The 19,102-nt window shown below is 41.0% G+C and overlaps 1 protein-coding gene across 6 annotated transcripts in view; it reads right to left on the bottom strand.

The window, feature by feature from the left end:
• The window catches only part of PWWP2A (PWWP domain containing 2A), a 113,142-nt gene that overhangs the window by 16,348 nt on the left and 77,692 nt on the right, over positions 1-19,102 (bottom strand). The window contains exon 2 of one of the 6 annotated variants that reach the window (XM_047780539.1): positions 15,605-15,674. The exons of the other annotated variants lie outside the window; for them this stretch is intronic. The gene's annotated coding sequence lies outside the window, so the exon portion shown is untranslated. The remainder of the gene's footprint in view (positions 1-15,604; positions 15,675-19,102) is intronic. 6 annotated transcript variants of the gene reach the window in all.

Raw genomic sequence — 19,102 nt, forward strand, 5'->3', positions numbered from 1 at the left:
TTACTCTTCTACCCTTTTTTTTTTTCTTTCTATTTTGGCCACCCCTTGGCATATGGAGTTCCTGGGCCAGGGATCAGGGATCATATCCGACCTGCAGATGTGCAAACACTAGATCCTTAAATTGTGCTGTACCAAGGATCAAACCTGCATCACAGAGCTCCCGTTGCAGCCCAGTAGGAACTTCTACTGTAACTCTTAAGCCTTTTATCCACCCTGACCCCCCATTCCTACCAAGAAGAAAAAAAGCAATCACAAAAATACTGGAAATTCAGATTCACAAATTACCGCAGAAGCAGAGGTTTCTAGCTTTTTTTTTTTTAACCTTTTTAGTGCCGCACTTGCAGCATATATAGAAGTTCCCAGGCTAGGGGTCAAATCAGAGCTGCAGCCACCAACCGACACCACAGCAACACGCCACAGCAACACGCAATCCAAGCCACATCTGCGACCTACACCACAGTTCATGGCAATGCCAGATTCTGAATCCACTTAGCGAGGCTCTTCAGTGATACTAGTCCAATTTGTTACCACTGAGCCACGATGGGAACTCCCACTAGCTTTTTATGTATTTATTTATCTTCTGTTTTTGTCTTTTTATGGTGGAGCCCTCAACATATGGAGGTTTCCAGGCTAGGGATCCAAATGGAGCTATTGCCACCGGCCTACACCAGAGCCACAGCAATACCAGATCTGAGCTGAGTCTTCAACCTACACCACAGCTCACAGCAACGCCAGATCCTTAACCCACTGAGCAAGGGCCAGGGATCAAACCCGCAACCTCATGGTTCCTAGTTGGATTCGTTTCCACTGCACCGTGATGGGAACTCCCCCACTAGCTTTTTAAAATAACATCATACATTAAGAAATATCTTCACACTGCAATCCAGGAAAGTGTTTTATGTATGTATACATACATGCATATATACATATATAAATATACACTTAAGAAAAAAAAAAACGCTTGACCTTATATTATCTTTTCCGTTAATAACTGTTTTTTTCCTACTCTGGTCTATTTTCATTTCTTCTGATACTAGGCAGATGCATTAAATGGATTTCACAACTTCCTTTCAGGGAGTTCCCATTGTGGCACAACAAAAACAAATATGACTAGTATCCCTCGGAATTCCAGTTCAATCCCTGGTCTTGCTCAGTGGGTTAAGCATCCAGTGCTGCCATAAGCCATAGGGTAGGTCAAAGATGCAGCTCAGATCTTGCATTGGTGTGGCTCTGTGCTGTGGCTGAGGTGTAGGCCAGCAGCTGTACCTCAGATGCAACCCTTAGCCTGAGAACCTCCATATGCCTCGGATGTGGATCTAAAAAAGAAAAAAAAAAACTTCCTTGCGGGTCCAGACCTAATTTGCAAAGTCCTTGCATGGGACACAAGTCTTTACAATTATCAGTTTCTAATCAAACAGGGGTCAAATAACCTTCTTGCTCATGCAGACTTATAAATGAGCTAAACACAAAAGACCTGTGAATCTAGGAATTCCTGTGAGGATGCTGGTTTGATCCCTGATCTCTCTCAAATGATTAAGGATCCAGCATTGCTGTGAGTTGTGGTCTAGGTCACAGATGTGGCTTGGATCCCGAATTGCTGTGGCTGTGGCATAGGCTAGCAGCTGCGGTGCTGATTCAACCCCTAGCCTGGGAACTTCCATATGCTGCATGCAGCCCTAAACAAAAGAAAAATAAATAAAAAACCCTTAAATCTAAACTTGCTATACTTAGATTTCTGCACCAAAAAACAAAACCACTGGAGTTCCCCTTGTGGCACAACAGAAACAAATCCGACTAATAACCATGAGGTTGAGGGTTCAATCCCTGGCCTTGCTCAGTGGGTTAAGGATCTAGTGTTGCTGTGAGTTGCTGTGTAGGTCAGATGCAGCTCAGATCCTGCGTTGCTGTGGCGTAGGCTGGCAGCTGTAGCTCTGATTGGACCCCTACCTAGCATGGGAACCTCCATATGCCGAGGGTGTGGCCCTAAGGGGGGAAAAAAAAAAACAGTACCAAATAATTACATCCTATACACGTGAACAAATGGTATTGAACACAATACAATTCTAATACCTATCCTCTAAGGCAGAGGTGCCTAGAGCCCAAGGACAAGCATCTAGGCGTCACAAAGAAGCCCTGACATTATTAGATGCAGGTGTTTATAGGTCTGTTTTTCCAAAGAATGAGTCTTGGTTCTCTGTCTATAAAAAGTCCTATGTACCCAAAAAAGTACAGAATATATTTATTGGCAAGAAATCTTGAGATCGGAGAGTTCCCGACGTGGCGCAGTGGTTTAAGATTCTGACTAGGAACCATGAGGTTGCAGGTTCAGTACCTGGCCTTGCTCAGTAGGTTGAGGATCTGGCATTGCCATCAGCTGTGGTGTAGGTTGCAGATGCAGCTCGGATCCTGAGTTGCTGTGGCTCTGGTGTAGGCCGGCGGCTACAGCTCTGACTGGATCCCTAGCCTGGGAACCTCCATATGCCGCGGGAGTGGCCCTAGAAAAAGCAAAAAGACAAAAAAAAAAGATCAAGTTCTTTAGGGCTGTAGATACACCCAAACTTTGGCAGGAATAGAGGAAGAGCCAACACCAGGATATTTAGTTTCAATGCCTAAATGGTTTCTTCCTTAAGTCGTTTGCTAGCTTCGCTACCACAAACCAGTAAGGTATAGCAAGTACAAACCACTAAGTGAAGAGGAAAGCCTTTTTTACCTAGGGTGGGACAAGTTTGGGTCTGGGCTTAATCTACAAAGGACACATTCCCCACTATATCAGACTTGGGGAAAAGCAGTTTTCTAGTCTAGCACAGCGTTTGGTACCTAAGTGTTTGCCTTCCTGACTATTAATTGCAAGGCACTTTGAGCATCTGATCTTCTCTCATATGTGCGTACTCAATAACCACTTTTTCAAGATGACAAGAAGAAAGAGGTTTTGTGTTTTAATGTGGAGCTGCATAAAACAACTTATCTGAAGTGAGACCACTATTTGTATTAATAAAATTTTCTAACTTGTATTAAGAAACCATCATTTTGCCCATTGAACTTTCAGATATTTCCATAATTGAACAAAGGATAAATCCTTCCTTTTTAATAAAAAAAATTTTTTTAGGGCCATACCTGCAGCATATGCAAGTTCCCAGACTAGGGATCAAATTGGAGCCGCAGCTACCAGGCTACACCACAGCCACTGTTTTTGAGCCACATCTTCGACCTCCACTGCAGCATGCAGCAACACCACCAGATCCTTAACCCACTGAGCAAGGCCTGGGATCAAATCCTCATCCTCACGGTAGGGTTCTTAACCCACCGAGCCACAACAGGAACTCCAAATATCCTTCCTTTTATTAGGAATAACTAAGCTGCGATTATCTTAATTTTTTTTTTACCAGGTTTCACCAGCTCTGTATCCTTACACATTACTGAACCTCTCTAAATTCAGTTTTTACATTAAGCAAAAGGAAATAACACCATTTCCTACCTTGGGATTCAAGGGAGGATGAATAAGTCAATAAATACTAGCCTTTTTTCTTGGTTAGAAATTACTTCATTTTATTTACTTCATTTATGGAGTTCCCATCGTGGCTCACCGGAAATGAATCCAACTAGGAATCATGAGGTTGCAGGTTCGGTCCCTGCCCCTGCTCAGTGGGTTAACGATCCGGCATTGCTGTGAGCTGTGGTGTAGGTTGCAGACGCGGCTCGGATCCCGCGTTGCTGTGGCTCTGGCGTAGGCCAGTGGCTACAGCTCTGATTAGACCCCTAGCCTGGGAATCTCCATATGCCGTGGGTGCGGCCCTCAAAAAAAGACAAAAAAAAACTTATTTAAGTAACTGGATCTTATTTTCAACTAATAATTACTAGAGTTTGGGATCCTTTCTGTATCTCTAATTTATGATCTCAATGTGAGGATGATCCAGCCAGTTATTTTTTTTTGTCTTGTCTTTTTTGTTGTTGTTGTTGTTGTTGCTATTTCTTGGGCCACTCCCTCGGCATATGGAGGTTCCCAGGCTAGGGGTCCAATTGGAGCTGTAGCCACCGGCCTACACCAGAGCCACAGCAACGCGGGATCCGAGCCGCGTCTGCAACCTACACCATAGCTCACGGCAACGCCGGATCATTAACCCGCTGAGCAAGGACAGGGACCGAACCCGCAACCTCATGGTTCCTAGTCGGATTCGTTAACCACTGCGCCACGACGGGAACTCCCAGCCAGTTATTTTAAAGTTGTTTATGTGGAATAAGCTGTAGAATTTAGTATGTTCACCTTCTAGGGTCTTTTTCCTTGCCATTCCCTCCTAATCATGTAAATTACAAGCATTAAATGTTTCTAATAACACACGAAGGCACTTATTATGTAATGGTGAATAGAATCTGCAGGCACCAAAATAAAAAAAAAAAACAGAAGCCCAAACTGGTAATTGTGGGTGATGGGTTGACAAAAGCAGAAAAATATTTTAAAATAACAAAACTTCCTCAAAGAACCAGAAGATAAATCATTTTAAGAGGAAAGGGGGATCAGTGTCCTACTCTGTCTTAGCAATCATGCTGTTACCCCTCCATGGACAACACTTAATACCATGGCAATGTTTTCAAACTGCCTGTGAGGACACTGACTGAAATCAAATTTTTTTTTTTTTTGCTTTTTAGGGCCATACCAGCGGCACATGAAGTTTCTAGGCTAGAGGTTGAAGAGGAACTGCAGCTGCTGGCCTCCGTCACAGCCACAGCAACCTGGATCTGAACTACATCTGCACCCTACACCACAGATCACCCCAATGCTGAAGCCAGGGATTGAACCCTCATCTTCATTGATACTACTAGGGTTCTTAACCTGCTGAGCCACAACAGTAACTCCCACAACTATAATTTACATTAAAAAAAAAAAAAATCACAGTGTAAATACATGTAACTGCAGTGAATCTGCTTCATTTATGTGTATAACGTGTATGTACAGGGGTCCACAGGTAGCCTACAACAACTACACTCAGAAGTTTCAAAGCCGGAGTTCTCAGTCTGGCTCAGTGAAAACAAAACCAACTAGTATTCATGAAGATGCAGGTTTGATCTTTGGCCCCACTCAGTGGGTTAAGGATCTGGCATTTTCATGAGCTGTGTGTGGGGTAGGTCGCAGATACCACTCCGACCTGGTGTTGCTGTGGTTGGCAGGAGTAGCTCTAATTCAACCCCTAGCTTAGGGATTTCCCGACTGCATGGGTGTGGCCCTAAAAAAAAAAAGTTTTTGGGAAAAACCAGGTAAAGTGAGTGACCACCCTACACTATCTTTGCAAATAAATTCCTGTAAATCTATAAAAAGTTTCAAAATTAGCTCTCATCTTAATAATTTAGGAGTAATGAGTGTCAAAATTTTGCAGAGGGAGAATATTGAGACTTGATAGTTATTATGTGTCAAGGCAAAAGAAAAACACTATGAAAAAGAATCTTCAGCTAATATAAATGCCAAAGAAATGCTCAGGAAAAAAGTTCAGGAGGGTTAGTTGAGATAGGCCCCAAGGTTTTGCAGCTTTTTTTTTTTTTTTGGCCAAGCCCCTAGCAATCAATTTCTCAGGCCAGGATCAAACCCACAACACAGCAGTAACCAGAGTCATAGCAGTGACACCACCAGATCCTTAAAACCCACTGAGCTACCAGAGAACTCCTAGGCCTCAGTGTTGTCTGGACCAAACCTCCCTCTAATAAATAGATCAAGGAACAACAAGAATCCTTTCCCTCCCAGAATTCTTTCCTTAAAGAACCTACAGGAGGAAAAAACTATATGCAATTAATGTATTTTTTTAACTACCTAAATTTATTTTCATTTCAAGCAGATGTTTTCACAAACAACCCCCTTCCTTAAATTAGCAAGAAATCATCAAGAAGAGAAATCTGGAGTTCCCATTATGGTGCAGTGGTTAACAAATCCAACTAGGAACCATGAGGTTGCGGGTTCGGTCCCTGCCCTTGCTCAGTGGGTTAGGGACCCGGCGTTGCCATGAACTGTGGTGTAGGTTGCAGATGTGGCTCGGATCCTGCGTTGCTGTGGCTCTGGCATAGGCCTGTAGCTACAGCTCCGATGAGACCCCTAGCCTGGGAACCTCCATATGCCTCGGAGCCGCCCTAGAAAAGGCAAAAAGACAAAAAAAAAAGAGAGAGAGAGAAATCTGCGAAGCAAACTTAAATTTTGGTTCACACTGCATCTCTGTTGAGATTGTTTATTATGTCAAAGCTTACTCTCAGGACAAATGAAATTAAATCAATAGTCAGCTACATGCAATAGAAAATTTTACAAAAGAAAATTTACATTACACCTATTCATCAAAAAATTAAAAATACAAGCCAGCACACCCCACTTGAGTATATATATCCAAAACAAACCAAAAAGTCTCAAAAAGATACGTGCCCACCCATGTCCACAGCAGCATTTATACTAGCCAAAAGGTGGAAACAACCCAATGCCTATTAACAGACAAATGGATAAACAAAATATTGGTACATATATACAATGCAGTCTTACTCATCCTTAAAAAGGAAATCCTGTCACATGCCACAATGTGTATGAACCTTGAAAACATCATGCTAAGTGAAATAAACCCATCATAAAAAGAGAGAAACAGTATATGATTCCACTTACATAAAATACCTGAAGTCGGAGTTCCCGTTGTGATGCAGCGGAAAGAATCCGCCTAGGAACCATGAGGTTGTGGGTTCAATCCCTGGCCTGGCTCAGTGGGTTAAGGATCCGGTGTTGTCATGAGCTGTGGAGCAGGTCACAGATGCAGCTCAGATGTTGCTACGACTGTGGTGTAGGCCAGCAGCTACAGCTCTGATTCAACCCCTAGCCCGGGAACCTCCATGTGCCTCAGGTGAGGCCCTAAAAAGACAAAAGACAAAAAAAACATTAAGCATAGAGTTTTCGTTTTGCAAGATAAAAAAAAAAACTTCGGAAGATCTGCTTCACAGCAGTGTAAATGTACTTAATACTGCTGATCTATATATACTCTTAAAAATGATTGAGATGGTGTGTTTTATGTGTTTTTCACCACAATTAAAATTTTTAAACTTTCCCCTCTAATGTAGAGGGAAAAGTTTGATGAAAAGCAGTTTATTTCCATGCTATTAAAGGATCTGTTAGCACAGGGGAAATAACAGTAATTACACTGGAGAATAACAGAACAACACTCTGACCTGAGAGAGGAGCCAAGTGAACACCACTACTGAGGACACATGACAATCAGGTTCCTGCACATGTACCCTGAGCACACAACACTCCCTGTATAACCTGAGCCTCTCCTGGTTAGGTATCAGAATAACCTAAATTGAGTAATAGTTCCCATTCCATATACTGTACTAAATCAATACATGATTATTTACTGAGGAAAAAGGCTTAAAAGGACATTTTTGTAACAACTGACAAATTAATAAAATATGGGCTACAAAATAGATAAAGTTTTCATATCAGCATTTCCTGAATTTAAAAACTATGTTGTGATCATGTACCAGAATACCTTTGATCTTAGGAAATAGATACTCCAGTATCAAGCAGTAAAGGAGAATAAAATATACAACCTACTCTCAGTTCAAGGGAAAAGACATGTTTTTATAAAGAATGATCAATCAAGCAAAATGGGGCAAAGTTTTAAAAATTAGTGAATATAAAGTTTGCTCTGCTTTCAAATTATTTCAAAATAAGGTTTTAAAAGATTACTTTTTTTTTTTTTTGCTTTTTACGGCCACACCTGCAGCATATGCAAATTCCCAGGCTAGGGGTTGAATAGGAGCTACAGCTGTCAGTCTACACCACAAATGGATAAACACAGCAATGCAGGATCCAAACCTTATCTGTGACCTATACCACAACTCATGAGCAAGGCCAGGGATCAAACCCACATCTTCATGAATACTAGTTTGATTCGTAACCCACTGAGCCACAATGGGAACTCCCTAAAAATATAATCTGAAGTTTAGTTTATCTCAGTTCCATCAAAATCTTCAAGCAAAGAAAGTATATTTAAAAAAAAAAAAATTTGTTCTACTTAAGCATAAATGCCAGCAAAATCACCAAGTACCACTAAGCCCAACATCTATACTGAAATACAAGTATTTGTCAGATAGTATAAAAAACTAGGTCCCAGCCTTAGGATCCAGCTGTAGCAGGTGAGACCAGCAGCTGTAGCAGGTGAGACCAGAATGCCAAAGTCACTGCCAAAAGAAGGTATCTATAGACTACAGGGAAAAAAAGCACTGAGGATTAGTAATTAGGCAATTAGCTTTGCAGGAAGGGGACTTCACCTTTGGGCCCAAATAGACTAAGGGAAGAGCAAAATAACAGTGGCTGCCCATTTGTGAATGTTGATCACCAACTTAAGTTAGTTTAAACAAGTGAAACACTGAGTAGGTGAGGTAAAAGCTAGCAGGTTAAAAGCAGCATCAGAGGAAATCACATACCAACCTGATTCCCCCTTCTGTAGGAGGCAGGTAAGGAATCAGCCTTTAACAAACAATAAAATACAGATAAGCTATCTGATGAAAAGGCATGTTGCTGTGTGTATGACGGTTAACTAAGTGTGATGGATGGAGAATACCAGTCTCTTCCTAAGACAAGGCCAGTGAAGGCTTCTGATTATATACTGATGGGACCAAAAGTGTAAACCACTTTATTAAAAACTTTAGTTCAGTTGAACTTTAGTTAAAGTTCAACTATACCACAGAATACAAAAACATCTTCCTTTCCCTAACTTTGAAATGTGTCAAAGGTCAGCCCTTTTCAATTATGTTTTAAAAGCATGTTAAGAAGCAGAAAGACTCTTGAGGACTAATTTCCCTAATGAGACTGTAACTTTTCATGACAAAGCCCGTAATTTCCTCTCAAGCCATCTACCCCAAGAAGTTATTGGGAAGAAGAGACTGAGATGCATCCCCCACGATTCTGAAAACAACTCCTTGTTGTCTCATTCCTTAGTAAAATATAAATGCCATCCTTCCTTAAGAAAAGGGGGAAATTATTCTTCACTAGCATTACCTGAAGCTTCCACAGACGTCTTCAAGTTATTCGGAAGATGCAGATTATACTGTAGGCCACAACACATCTAGATCGAGTGTCTATTCAAGCTAACTACTCAAGTGGCTATAATAGCTGTTGTCATTCATCTTAGTTCTGCCACTTCGTAGCTACTTCATAAAAATAGTAGCACCTATATAGCACTATGTGCCAGGCACTATGCTAAATATGCACTTATTTACATCATTTAATTATCACAATACCACCACCCCCTTTCATAAAAGGTTATCACTATTTCCAATTTACAGTTGATGAAACTAAAGCAAAGGGTATTGGCCTTCCCAAGATCTCACAGCTACAGAGTTCCGTAGTGGCTCAGTGGTAATGAACCTGACTAGTATCCATGAGGACACAGGTTCAATCCCTGGCTTCACTCAGTGGGTTAAGGATCTGGTGTTGCCATGAGCTGTGGTGTAGGTCACAGACGCGGCTCAGATCTGGCATTGCTGTGGTGTAGGACAGCAGCTGCAGCTCTGATTCCACCCCTAGCCTGGGAACTTCCATATGCTGCAGGTACAGCCCTAAAAAGACAAAAAATAAATTAAAAACCTCACAGCTAGTAAGCAGTAGAGCCAAGATGAACCCAGGCAGTTGGCGCCAAGTCAGGCTCCTGACCACCACTACCGCTTCCCTTCACTTTAAGTTACTTAACCCTCTCCTTCAGGCCCATGGCCCCACTGAGCAAGTGGGGGAGCTAACAGGTCCACATCCTCCTAACTCTACAGAGGTGGACAGGCTTCAGAATTCAGAATTTTTCCTAGTTTTCAAAAGATAACAAGCATTCTATCATCAAGCATACTAACATTTTAGCTGTGAAATGCGCAAGAACCTTCACACCAAATGGATAAATACATACAACATCCTCACATAGTTTCAGTCAGGTTAGGTTTGGCCACCAAAAAATTAAAGTTCAGTTTTCAGAGCTTTTTGGATATTAGAATTGCAGTTAAGGGAGTTCCCATTGTGGCAGAGTGGAAACGAATCCAACTAGGAACCATGAGGTTGCGGGTTTGATCCTTGGCCTCGCTCAGTGGGTTAAGGATCCAACACTGCCGTGAGCTGTGGTATAGGTCACAGACTCGGCTTGGCTCTAGTGTGGCTTTGGCTGTGGTGCAGGCCGGCAGCTGTAGCCCCGAGTGGACCCTTCCTTAGCTTGGGAACCTCCACAGGTCGCAGGTACAGCCCTAAAAAGACAAAAACAAAAAAGATTAATATACATAATTGGGAGTTCCCTGGTGGCTCAGCAGATTAAGAATCTGGTGTTGTCACTGCTGTGGCACAGCTCACTGCTATGGCACAGGTTGGATCCTTGGCCTAGAATCTCCCACATACCATAGGTATGAACAAAGAAATAATAAAGAGATTCTGGATGGAACTGTTTTAAAAAAAGTACACAGGGAGTTCCTGTCGTGGCGCAGTGGTTAATGAATCCGACTAGGAACCATGAGGCTGCAGGTTCCATCCCTGCCCTTGCTCAGTGGGTTAACGATCCAGCGTTGCCGTGAGCTGTGGTGTAGGTGGCAGACGCGACTCAGATCCCACATTGCTGTGGCTCTGGCGTAGGCTGGCGGCTACAGCTCCGATTCGACCCCTAGCCTGGGAACCTCTATATGCCACCAAGAGCAGCCCAAGAAATAGCAAAAAGACAAAAAAAAAAAAGAAAGAAAATACAAAGTATGCATAATATATGGTAATTATCAGTGCTCCTGCTGTGGTGCAGTGGGTTAAGAATCCTACTTCAACAGCTCAGGTCACTGCATGGACACAAGTTTGATCCCTGGCCTGGGGCAGTGGGTTAAAGCATCCAGTACTGCCACACCTGCTTTGTAGCACACAGCTGCAGCTTGGATTCAACTGCTGACCCGGGAAACTTCTACATGCCACACAATGCAGGATCCGAGCCACATCTGCAACCCATACCACAGCTCACAGCAGTGCTGGACCCTTAACCAAATGAGTAAGGCCAGGGATCAAACCCACATTCTCAAGGTCACTAGTCAGGCTCGTTACCACTAGGCCACAACGGGGAACTCCTGGATGATGTTGATCATTAAAAGCCCCAAGGCTTTATTACAAAGGCCACCTGCAGGGATTGCAGGTACCCCAGTGGGTGAGGAAGGAGGAAGGATGACTTTAGCCAACATAAAAACAAAACACCCACCAATTATGAACATCAATGCAGGAAATATCTTTTAAAATAAACTGGTAAAGGAGTTCCCTTTGTAGCTCAAGAGTAACAAACCTGACTAGTATCCATGAGAATGCGGGTTCTACCCACAGCCCCACTCAGTGGGTTAAGGATCTGGCATTGCTATGAGCTGGGGTGTAGGCCAGCAGCTGCTGCTCTGATTTAACCCCTAACCTACGAACTTCCATATGTCACACATGTGGCCCTAAAAAAGCAAAAATAATTAAAATTTTTTAAAAATTTAAAAGAGTTCCCATGTCGTGGCTCAGCTGAAACAAATCTGACTGGTACCCATGAGAACAGAGGTTCCATCCCTGGCCTGAATCAGTGGGTTTAAGGATCTGGTGTTGCCATGGGCTATGGTGTAGGTCGAAGAAGAGGCTCAGATCTCGTGTTGCTGTGGCTGTGGTATAGGCCAGTGCCTGTGATGTAGGCCAGCAGCTACATCTCTGATTCACCCTCTAGCCTGGGAACCTCCGTATGCCACGGGTGTGGCCCTAAAAAAAAAAAAAAGAAAATTTTTTTTTTAATATAAGAACATTAACTGGTAGAGGGTTGGGGGGTTGCTGCATAAAAGTCCTGAAAAAAATCTCTGAAACCTTAAGAATTTACTCAATCTTATAAAAGTCTACGTAATCCTTTTATAAAAATAGCTTTTGGAGGGAGGGAAAAAGAGGTTAAACACAAATAACTTAGATTTTCGGGGTGCTCCATCCACAGCATGTTCCCAGTCAAACCCATACCACAGCAGTGACCCAAGCCATTGCAGTGACAAGACCAAATCCTTAACCTTATTGAGCCACAAAGGAATCTAAATCTAAAATTTAGATTTTAAGCTCCCTATCACGTAACATCAAACAATCCTCTAAAAACAACTTGCATGGATATTTTGGAAATATAAATGAAAACAACTACAGACAAAACACATGTCAGAGTTTTTAAAAGCAGAAACAGTCATAATATCTGTACGATACTCAAATTATTTGGCTCCCTAATAATTTCTTTTTTTAAAACAACCATCCAAGAAAATGATAATGGCCACAAAGGGCAAACTATTTCTAAGAGGCAACAAATCCTGACTTCATTTTTGTACATCGCTTAGAGAAACACTCTTTTGACATTCTGCAACGAAAATGAACTCTGATATAAAACAACCTAATTATTAATGTAAATACTCATCACAGTTTTCAAACACTTGAAAAGAATTCTGTTGGTCCTGTCTCAGGACACCAATAAGCAGTGTTAAATTCTGTTTCCATTATGACTTCTATGTACATTTAATATTTCTATTTATTATTATATCCAAAAGAGTCCACCACAGAGGTCAAAGTTATTATTTCTCGAGAGATCAACTTTTTTATTTTTTGCTTTTTAGGGCCACACGTGTGGCATATGGAAGTTCTCGGACTAGGGGTGAAATCACAACTGCTGCTGCTGGCCTACACCACAGCAACACAGGACCCAAGCCACATCTGCAACCTACACCTTGGTTCGTGCCAACACTGGATCGATCCTTAACCCAATGAGCGAGGCCAGGGATGGAACCTGCAATCTCATGGTTACTAATCAGGTTCATTACCAACTGAGCTAAAACCAAACTCCCAAGATGGACCTTTTTCTTTTTTTTTTTTTTAAGGGCCACACTGGCCGCATGTGGAGGTTCCCAGCTAGGGGTCGAATCAGAGCTACAGCTGCTGGCCTACACCGCAGCCACAGCAATGCCAGATCCAAGTTGAGTCTGCAACCTACACCACAGCTCAGGGCAACACCAGATCCTTAACCTACTGAACAAGGCCAGGGATCAACTAGGATACCACGTTTCCTAGTCAGATTCATTTCTGCTGTGCCACAACGGCAACTCCTCCTGGACTTTTTTTAAAAGGCAATTTATTTCACTATTTCTATCTTACCAAAAACAGGCTATCCAACTTACTGTATTTTAGTCTTACGCTTCTCCTATTCAATCGTCCAGTACTTAAGTCAATGCTGGATCTTCTGCTCACAACTAGCTTCAAATCTGACATTCTGTGAGTCCTCCCATGATGAAATGGTGTCCACTGCTGCCAGGGGCACACCAAGCAGGACAAAACATTTAAGACCCAGGACAAAATATGAAAAAGAAACCCCTCTTCTAAAAATGCCCAAAGAGTTCACTAAATTGAACTGAAGAGCTGTTCATATTTTAAAAGCAAACAACTAAGCCTGGTTGAGTGAGGAACAGAGTTCTCTACAATTTCTACCTACCAGGGTAACTCCCTACCAAGATAAATACAGTTAAATGTATTAAAATTAGAATGGGATTTTTTTCACATCCTAGAGAATTGTGCATCACTCAAAAAGGCATCTTCAATTTCTTTTTTTTGCTATTTCTTGGGCTGCTCCCACGGCATATGGAGGTTCCCAGGCTAGGGGTCCAATCGGAGCTGTAGCCGCTGGCCTATGCCAGAGCCACAGCAACATGAGATCCGAGCAGCATCTGCGACCTACACCACAGCTCAGGGCAACGCCGGATGGTTAACCCACTGAGCAAGGGCAGGGACCGAACCTGCAACCTCATGGTTCCTAGTCAGATTCGTTAACCACTGCACCACAAGGGGAACTCCAGCATCTTCAATTTCTCAGTGCTTTCTTATTCAAATCAAAATGTAATTCTCAAACATCACTGTGACTCTCAGGATTCATCTTATTCCACAAGTAAAAGCATCTTCCATACCTGTTGATATCCACCACTTATAATTTTAGGCAAATTACTAAATCTGAGCCTTGGCATCTTTATCTGTGAAATGGAGATTAACAGAATTTAAACTCACTGGATTTTCCAGAGTAAAATGAAACAATGTATACAAAGTGCTTTGGCTCAGTTCCTAGTTTAGGAGTGGGAAATACATAGTAGCTATTATTAATTACACAAAGTAAGCTTGGCAACCTTCCTAGATGGTGAAAATAAGCAAAAAAGAGAAGTCAAATATTGAAGGATGTATGCGTTTCACAAGTCTAAAGAACCACTCTATTTTAAGGCCACTTGGTCCAAAAGGAAAGAGATAAAAATTATGGACTACTTAAAACTTCTAGTGGGCAACCAGATTTAAGAAACCATTTCCAAGTCTAATTACCATTTCTACAGAAAGGATCTGGATCTGCCACCCAAGTGGCCCATCCTCACATGTATATAGCTTACTTCGTAATTGCATTCCAATCAAATTACCCAATAACCTTTGTAACAGGTTGAACAGATTTATGGTCCTACTATTTTGGCAAAACTACTCCCTAAAAATCAGTTGTCTCCAAATATGGTCTAGGAATCCGATGCATCAGAATCACCTTGTTCAAAACAAACTGGAACAGAGCTCAGAAATCTTAAGAACATTTAAAAACAACTGCCCAGAAGTGTCTGGCAAAAATGTTCTATATTAAATCCACCCAGAGTATATAACTTAACCTCCACTTACTTTCTTACAAGCTCTGCCACTAAAGCACCTCTGTTCTGCTGATGTGTCTGAATTAATTGGAAAATTAAGGGAGAACAGGACCAAAAAACATTAAGAAATAAAGACACGTCTCAAATAGTAGCTATTTCAAGTAACTACTAGGGACAGCTTTCATTTTTTAATCAATAGGACTGATATTGACTCACCTATAGAGAAGATGAAGATGAAGGAACACAGTCTTTGAAGCCTCCCCCCCACCCCCAAGAAAACCTGATCTTAAGATTAAACCTAGTAAACTGTGCACAACGAAGTATGGTCTTATTTACACATAAATGATTGAAAATTAAGCTCATTAGAAACCCAAGTCCAAAAAAACATGCCTGGCAGAGTTTGTGTCTAACACACCTAGTTACCTAATTTATAAAATTTTAGTTATTTGCTTATTTTTGGCCACATCTGTGGCATATGAAGTTCGAGGGCCAGGGATCATCAAATCTGAGCCATAGCTACAACCTATGCACAGCTGCAGGAACACCAGACCCTTAACCAATTGGATCCTGAACCTGCTGCCACAGTGAAAACTCCTCAAACTAGACTTTTAATATCCAACTAATCACTTCCAAAAGAAATCATTAGTACAAGTGAAGAAAAAAAGAAGTGACAAAAAAAAGCCAACTCTCAGTACAGTGAAATATTAGTACAGCAGTGTGTGTCCTAAAGCTGCTTAGGTCAGAAAAAGTGATAAGCACTTGCCTCTATGCTATTTTACTGTGGAAATCCTTTAACGACACCTTGGGATATAAGCAGGATAACAACCAAAAATATTTTAAGTGTTTTAAATAATGTACAACTCCACACAATCATTCAAGCATACTACTTGAAGTCCTTAATTCTCAACCTGGACACTTAGTATAAGCTACTCATATCACTACTCACTGCTTCACCAGAATGGCTGTATATTTTTCCCACCAAAAGTACAGCTATTGCACCATACGTTTCATGGTCTCTGTAAAGAAAAAAAATCAGACTTGGTTTATATTTCCTTAAAACACAAGTAAATTTTCTACAAATTGTGTTAAGAACTTAGTGAAATCTTTTCAATTATTTTTAATGCAACAGTATCCCACATACATAAAAAGACAGTATTTGTAAAAAGATCAATTCCAAAATACTAATAGCCACAACCTTTAATAAACATGTACCACAAAACTAAAATGAACAAGGGCGTTTATATTTTTATTTTATTTATTTTTAATTTTTTTGCTTTTTAGGGCCACACCTGTGGCATGTGGAAGTTCCCAAGCTAGGGGCTGAATTGGAGCTGTAGCTGCCAGCCTACACCACAGCCACAGCAAAGTAGGATCCGAGCCTACACCACAGCTCACAGAAATGCCAGATCCTTAACCCACTGAGCAAGGACAAGGAACTAGGACAAGGATCGAACCTGCATCCTCATGGGTACTAGTCGGGTTCATTAACCACTGAGCCACAAAGCGAACTCCCTCCCAACAAGGGTTTTTAAACCTAAGCATTTACTTCATGGTTCCTCAATTCATATCAGATCTCAGAATTTCAAAGCAGCTTTATAACTTTTCTTAAGATGTGGAGAACAGCAATAAACTATTTAAATCATCCCTCGTACAGTAAGAAACCACAGGTCTTATTAAATATACCCCTTCAAGTATAGAGAAGGCTGAGAAACTACCTTTTTTTCTCTTTAGCCTCACCTGCAGCATTTGGAAGTTGTCAGGCCAGGAACCCATGCTCCAGCTGCTGCAATGCCAGATCCTTAACCTGCTGCACTGGGCTGGAGGATGGAACCAGCGCCACCATGGAGACAAGTAGGAACTCCAGAAAGTACCTTTTTAGAAACCTGCGCTGAAGGCCTCTGCCCTTGGAAGATTATCTTGGCTGGTTAGATTTTCCTATTTTCAGAGTTACTAAAGTTGGAGGTGTGTTTAAGCGAAAGGCCTAAAAGTTTGCAGGCAGGTAAGAGATAATGTTTCCACTGACCCAAAACAAGGGATGAGAGGCTTTCACAAGAGGCCCTTAAGGGACTGCAGTTGTCCCCTTAGTTTGTTCCTGAGGGAAAAGAACTATTTTAAAAAACATGGAAATGCATCCAAGGAGATGCAATCTGAAGAAAAATCCAAAATGTGGAAAATTCTACCAAAGTCTATGGCTTAATAGATATACTGCCAGAGAATAAAAGCAATGGCAGGGGAACCACGGATGAAAAACTTCTCAACCAACTCCAATGTACCAACTTTCCTTGCATTCTAATTTGAACAAAACTTAATGTTAATTGAGACAATCAGAAATTACCACTGACAGGATATATGATAATATTAAGGAACTGTTGCTATTATTTGAAACAGTACAGTTACATTTTAAAGTCTGTATCTTTTTTAGAGATCTGTACCAAAATATTTATGGTTAAGGGGTATGCTTAGGATTAGCTTCAAAATAATCCAGTGGAGGTGGGCTTATGATAAAACACTTTTGGCTAACAGTTAATAAATGTTGAAACAAGGGTGATACACACATGCAGGTTCACTTATCATAAGGAAATTAAATATTATGTTACAACTGATTATTCTAAAATCATCAAGACAGTTTAAAAACTGACAGAATGCTTATTACATAATGCTAAATGAAGAAACAAAGGTACATATGTCAAAATTTCAAAAGATAAGGAAGAAAATAGGAAAACCAAACTGAATTTGTGAGTTAGTTGATTATCTAATATATCTGCCAGTCATTAGACTCTGCTAATAAATTCAGGAGTAGGCAGGCAATCTAAACTACCTATAAGGGCTGGGTATAAAACAACAGTGGAGGAGCCTGGAGTAAACTAGAGAATGCAAGCCTCACTTTAAAGGCATTCAGTTTCAAATAAATACTATGCTACACAAAATCTGCTTTTAACCAAATACTCAAATACCCTTAGGTTGAGGGTGACCATGCCATTTATCTACCAAAGCAAATTACTCTGAATAAAAAAGGGAGGCGGTGACAACAAACCAGGACAGTATAGGAAAACCACCTGGTCACCCTCTTCACTTTACATATATTATAAACTGAGGTATAAAGTTTTGTTTCCTTATTTGTGTTTACAGTCTCCCGCAGAGCAGTTCCTCTGTGACTCAGTGGGTTAAGTATCTGGTGTTGTCATTGCCCTGACTCAGGTTGCTGCTCTGACTTGGGTTTGAACCCTGGGCCAAGGAACTTTCATATGCCATGGGCATGACTAAAACTTTTTTTTTTTTTTTTTAATAAAAAGTCAACTGCCTAAAGTCAAAACGAATTGGCTTCATAAGGACTAGAGACTGAATCCCAAAGAGGAACAGAGGTTTACCCAAAGTGTTAATTGGAGAGGCAGATGCTAGAAGTCAGCACCCAACTATCCAGACACTATCCAGCTCCATCCATCTACTTTTAGTCCCATTTTCTTTTCCTTAAGTGTTTTGTTTGTTTGCTCATACCCACAGCATACACAAGTTCCTAGGCTAAGGATTGAACCAGCATCACAGACTGGCCTATGCCACAGCAGAGACCTGATCCACAGCAGTGATTAGGCCAAATCCTTAACTGCTAGGCCACCAGGGAACCCCTAGTATATTTAATTACATGTGCCCTGCTCATTTTTTCCACAAAAAGATTATCTTTAAAAACGTGTTCTTCAAGCAAATAATTATAAAAAAATAAGGCAAGAAAATACAATGACAGTAAGGTGAAGAATGTTTAATGCTTTCAAATGTAGACCCTTGCTTAATTCAACTATATATGAAATCCTGTACTCTAGAATCACTTTTTCTACATGGTGGACAATTCTTCCAACTTTAAAAGACATTTTTGTACCATGCATGGTGTTAAAATAAATAACTAATAAAAATAGTAACTGGCCCCTTGGAAGATTGAAGAAAAGCACCCATATATTGATGTACTTAAAGTCTCCCAAATGTTGGTTCTTTCCTGATTATCCTACAAAACAAGCAAGAACCACGATTTCAGAGCCCACTGTTCCCAGGATACAGCTAAGGAAATGGGGGGACTCTCCAGAGCAGAAGGTGCCATGGCTATGAGCTGAATTAACAATATGCTTGGCTCCAACACCCTTACAAACCACTTTATCTCATACAGCTACTGAAATGAAGATAAGCATTGTATTTCAGAAATATACAATTCTTTATTTACTGCTTAATAGGAAATTTGCCAGCCAAATTACCTTTCTAATACGAAATTAGAAAAAGCATAGGCTTTAGGATCAGACCAACCTACATTTGAATCCTTTGCCATTTACAAGCTAAATGGCTGGCCGAATTGAATGAACTTCTAATTTCCTCCTATATAAATGAAAATTCCACCAGAGTTGCAAAGACTAAAGCATGGTACTTAACAGGCACTCAGTAGGAAGCTCTCGTATCTAAAGGT

Source organism: Phacochoerus africanus, chromosome 1, assembly GCF_016906955.1.
Source record: "Phacochoerus africanus isolate WHEZ1 chromosome 1, ROS_Pafr_v1, whole genome shotgun sequence".
Lineage (NCBI taxonomy): Eukaryota > Metazoa > Chordata > Mammalia > Artiodactyla > Suidae > Phacochoerus > Phacochoerus africanus.